This window comes from Hypanus sabinus, chromosome 9 (genome assembly GCF_030144855.1).
Source record: "Hypanus sabinus isolate sHypSab1 chromosome 9, sHypSab1.hap1, whole genome shotgun sequence".
In the NCBI taxonomy this organism is placed as follows: Eukaryota; Metazoa; Chordata; class Chondrichthyes; order Myliobatiformes; family Dasyatidae; genus Hypanus; species Hypanus sabinus.
The window spans coordinates 109,759,061-109,764,630 of NC_082714.1; positions in this window are offsets into that span (position 1 = coordinate 109,759,061).

Sequence of the window (5,570 nt, forward strand, 5' to 3'; positions counted from 1 at the left end):
CCCGGAGAGTGAAGATGGACTAATGCAGGGAAATATCATCTCCACATTCCTGGCAATGACGGTTGGTGGGGGGTGGGGGGGGGGGGAGGTCTGCAAAGAAAGGATGTACAAAATAGGCTCCAAATTTCCCTAGGATTGTCCTTATTAGGGCTCAGAAAAAAAGAAACAAGTAAGTAGCCCAGATGAATACAGATTCAGAAACAGGCAAAAGAACAAGGCCTTGGAACAGGATAAACAGGCTATAAGCAGGTCAAAATAGAGCCCATTATAGCAAAAGACAATCAAATCTCTTACTATCTTTCCTTTAGGTTAGTCCTGACGAAGGGTCTCGGCCTGAAACGTCGACAGTGCTTCTCCCTATAGATGCTGCCTAGCCTGCTGTGTTCCACCAGCATTTTGTGTGTGTTGTTGTTTGAATTTCCAGCATCTGCAGATTTCCTCGTGTTTGTTATATAACTACATCAGTCTGTTCATTGCTAATTAATATGCTGAGGAACTTTAAATCACGGAATCATTTAAAGTGACTAAGCAGGATTTCATATTACACAATTGCTTACTAGAATACAGCCCAAGCACTACAGATTCATCCCATTAAGACAAATTATGATAAAAATCAAAATGGTGACCAATCTCATCTGATCCCCAGGGCAAGTATGTCTTCCATCCACTCCATCATTATGAATTTCCTCAAGTATCAAAGAACTAGTACTTTCTATTTCTACCAATGGACTCAAGAATTTATAGATCCTCATTCATGTTCGGCTTGCTCTGCTGGTCTCAGATCAGGTGTTTGCTAACCTATGTAGGATGAAGAAAACAGGAAAGACACATCCTCTTCAAAATACATGCCATAAAGTCAAGAAACTCCAGAAACCTTGATCTGTCACCTTAAAATAACAGCTGAACAGAAACCAGTTTAGCTCTTTTCCAGCATTTGTTTCTTCTTTATTGGTTTGGTCAATCAGTCATTGTTAAACTAACCCATGATTTGGTTAGAGTTAATCAGGTTTGTCGAGAGGTTGATGGTGCAGTGTGGCTGGAAGGGCCCACTCTGCATTTTATTGTTAAATAAATAAAGAATATAATTCCCACCAATGTGTCCATGAAGGTTCTCAGTCATCCAGGTCATTGTATATCAAGCAGTGGCAAATCAAGGCAACCGAACTTGCTGTGTTGTCTAGAAGTCATTTTGCCACTTGTCCAAGAGGCTTCTTCAATTCTGATCCACAATGGGTAGTTTTCCGGCTTATAAACTAAAGGTATAGCAATGACCTGAGGGTTGTTAAGGGTTGTAGAGGTATTGAGAGGGTTATTAGTCTTATCTTTGCATGAATGGAGAAGCCGGGGTAGAGATGTTAGGACTGCATTGATGGCCGATACATGGTGTCGTACCCCATCCCTGAACTTGTTCTGCTTGTGAAGTTAAGTGCCGGGAGGAAGATCAGTGGGGAAGGATGAATGGACAAGGGAGTTGTGTAGAGAATGATCCCTGCAAAATGCAGAAAGCGGGGTGGGGGGTGCGGTGGAAGATGTACCTGATGGTGGGATTCTGTTGCAGGTGGCGGATGTTTACGGAGAATTATGGTGCTGGATGTGGTCTGGTAGGACAAGATGAACCCTATCCCTGTTGGGGTGGCAGGAGGGTGGTGTGAGGGATATGCACAAAATGGAAGAGGGAAGACCTCTCCTTCATTCTGGAATGAAAAGCCTCATCATGAGAGCAGATGTGGTGGAAACAGATGAATTGAAAGAAGAGGATGGCATTTTACAATTAACATATTGGGAAGAGGTATAGTCCAGGTAGCTGTGAGAGTCAGTGGGTTTATAATAAGCATCAGTAGATAAGCTGTCTCTGTCTTTTAGATAGAGACATAGAGATTGAGAAAGGGGAGGGAGATGTCAGAAATGCAACAGGTAGATTTGAGGGCAGGATGTAAGCTGGAGGCAAATTTGATGAAATTGATGAGCTCCACATGGGTGCAGGAAGCAGCACCAATGCAGTTATTGATGTAGCTTAGGAAAAGTTGGGAGTGACACTAGTGTAGGCTTGGAACATAGCCGACAAAAAGACTGGCATAGGTGGGACCCCTGCCTTTTGTTTGAAGGAAGTGGGAGGGGCCAAAGGGGAAATTATTGAGAGTGAGGACAAGTTTCCGCCAGACGGAGGAGAGTGGTGGTGGAGGGAAACTGGTTGGGACAGGTGTCCAGGAAGAAACAAAGAATATTGAGGCCTTCCCAGTGTATAGGGACTGGACATCCATTGTGAAATGTGGCTTGGATCCAGAGAACGTGAAATCATGAAACGATCAAGATTGTGTGAGCTGTCATAGATGTAGGTGGGAAGGGACTGAAACGGGGGGGGGGGGGGATAAAACTGAGTCGAGGTATGCAGATATGAGTTCAGTAGGGCAGGATAAGCAGAAACAATGGGTCTACTTGGACAGGCAGGTTTGTGGATTGTGGGTAGAATGAGGTTGGTGGCAGTGGATAGGAGATCTCTAGAGTTAATAAGATCGGCGATGATTTGGGAGACAATGGCCTGGTGATCCTTAGTGGGGTCCTGTTTGAGAGGTAAGTGGAGGTGTCTGTAAGTTGTCACTCAGCCTCAGCAAGGTAGAGGTCAGTCCACCAGACTATTATTACAGCACCCCTCTTTATCTGCAGGTTTGATGGGTGTGGTTAGGATTAGTGCAGAGAGAGTGGAGAGCAGAGCATTTGGAAGGAGTGAGGTTGGAATTGGAGAGAGGAGTTTATGTCTTGTTGGCCGTTGGAAATGTAAAGATCCAGAGCAGGGTGTCCAAGAAGAGAAGGAGATGTTGAAGACAGGAAAAGGGTCATTAGTGCCTGGTGCAGAGACCTTCCCAAAGAAGCAGGCACAAAGACATAGGTGCTGGGAGAAGAGATCAACGTCATGACCAAGTACATCTTTTCTAACACCCTCCCCCACTTCCTGCTTTCCGCAGGGATCATTCCCTACTCAACTCCCTTGTCCATTCGTTCCTCCTGGCACTTATCCTTGCAAACAGAACAAGTGTAACTCCTCCTCCCTCACTACCATTCAGGGCCCCAAACAGGACACTTCACCTGTGAGTCTGTTGGGGTTATCTACTATATGTGGCCTCCTATATATCAGTGAGACCCGATATAGATTGGGAGACCACTTCACCGAGCACCTATGCTCCATGCGCCAGTGGCCACTCATTTTAGTTCCACTTCCCATTCCGACATGTTAGTTCATGGCCTTCTCTACTGTCCCAATGAGGCCACACATAGATTGGAGGAGCAACACTTTGTACTCCATATGGGTAGCCTCCAACCTGATGGCATAAACATCAATTTCTCAAAATTCCGGTAATTGCTCCCTCCATTCACCATTCCCCCCATTGCCTTTTCCCTCTCTTACCTTATCTCCTTACCTGCCCATCACCTCCCTCTGGTGCTCATCCCACTTTACTTTCTTCTGTCTTCTCCTATCAGACTCTCCCTTCTCCAGCCCTGTATCTCTTTCACCAACCAATTTCCCAGCTCTTTACTTCATTCCTCCCCTCCCCCACCACCTTTCAACTCTGACCCCTGTTCTTCTTTTTCTCCAATCCCAATGAAGGTCTCTGCCCAAAATGTCGACTGTACTCTTTTCCATCGACACTGGCTGGCCTGTGAGTTCCTCCAGCAATTTGTGTGTGTTGCTTGGATTTCCAGCATCTGCAGATTTTCTCTTGTTTATGAATGCATATCGTTCTTGATCTTGAAAGACTGCAAAAATAAGAGGCTGAGCTATGTGAACATTGGATGGATATTCGTTTAACTGAGTTCCAATTGTTTACACAAGCACAAATATATTTCCACAAGTTGATCAGATATCATTCAGGAGTGGAAAATTTGGTGAGTTCCCCACTTCCTATCTTGGAAGATGAGTATCTTCACTATCATCAGAGGCTGAACTAATAACCTCTACATAATGCTTATGCAAAAGACAACTCCAAGTCTGTGTGGCCCAACTACAAACTGCCCTTGTCAACAGGCTATCAGCCAATACTGAACATAACATTGCAACCCAAAGCTTATGTGGATCAAATGTTTGTCATTGAAAGAGTAGTTCTAATGAAATGAAACAAGAGTGTCAGGAAGAGAATAAAGAGCCATCTATGTCAAATATCACCAGTTTTTAAGCTGATACACATTATATGTTGGGAGAAAACAAATAATAAGGGCAATTTGAACAATGAGTCTTTCAGCTCAATTCAACAAATCCTTTTAAAGTTCTACCACATGGACTTCCAGTTGTGGTGTTGTACTGTCTCTTAAATGAATTCTGAATTTCCTTCCATCAGTGTAAATAAAGAAAGTTTTTATACATTTTTATAGTATCTTTTGCATGATTGTTCTGGGACCAAATTTCAGAACAACGTGCTGCCCATTTAAGATGAATTTTGTGGAGATATTCTGGTTTCAAAGAGCTCTGAGTCTCCAGAAATCTCTACTCCTGTTCGCCCTCCACACCACTGCCATCAGAACTGTGGAATTCAAGTCACTGAATGTATCAAAGCTAGACAATGTTGGACTATGTGGGAGTTGAGGACTAGGGCAATAAAGCAGGAAAATACTGGTTTTTTTTTAACTCTGGAGCATAATCTAAAAACAAGGCTGATCCCTGCTCTAATTTCATGTTTTTATATCCTAAGTAAGATAGATTAAGGGTTCAAAAGTCTGAAGTAGATTTGAACTCACAACCTTGTAACTTGAGGCAATAGTTCTCCCATGAAGCCAAAATGACACTGAATAAGCATCTGTTTTGAAGTCTCCTTTCACTGCCCTGAATCATTGTTCCAGTACCAGTTTGCTTTCAATAATATGCCTCTTTTAAAGTTAAGTGTTAATGATGAATTTAATGCAAGAATGAGGTGTTGCACTGCAGGAAGATCAACCTGGGTAGATCTTACACATTGAAAGGTAGAGCACTAAGGAGTGTGGTAGAACAGAGGGATCCAGGAATGCAAATCCATAATTCCTTGAAAGTGGTTTCACAGGTTGATAGGGCCATAAAGAAAGCACACTGGTCTTCATAAATCAATGTATTGAGTACAGGAGTTGGGATGTTGAAATTGTTTAAGAGGTTGGTGAGGCCTAATTTGGAGTATCATGTACAGTTTTGGTCACCTACCTACAGGAAAGATGTTAATAACATTGAAAGAATACAGAGAAATTTTACAAGGATGTTGCCAGGTCTTCTGGACCTGATTTATAGGGAAAGGTTAAATACATTAGGCATTATTCACTGGAGCACGGGAGAATTGATACAGGCATACAAAATTATGAGAGGTACTGATAGGGCAAGCAGGCTTTTTCCACTGAAGTTGGGTGAGAATAAAACTAGAGGTCATGGGTTAAGGGTGAAAGGTGAAATGTTTAAGGGGAACTTCACTCAGAGGGTGATGAGAGTATGGATTGAGCTTCCAGCAGAAGTGATGGATGATGGTTTGATTTCAACTTTTAAGAAAATGATGTGTCATGTACCGTTCAGATGGGTCTTCTAATATAAAGGAACAAACGACAACAAATTCAGAGTGAAT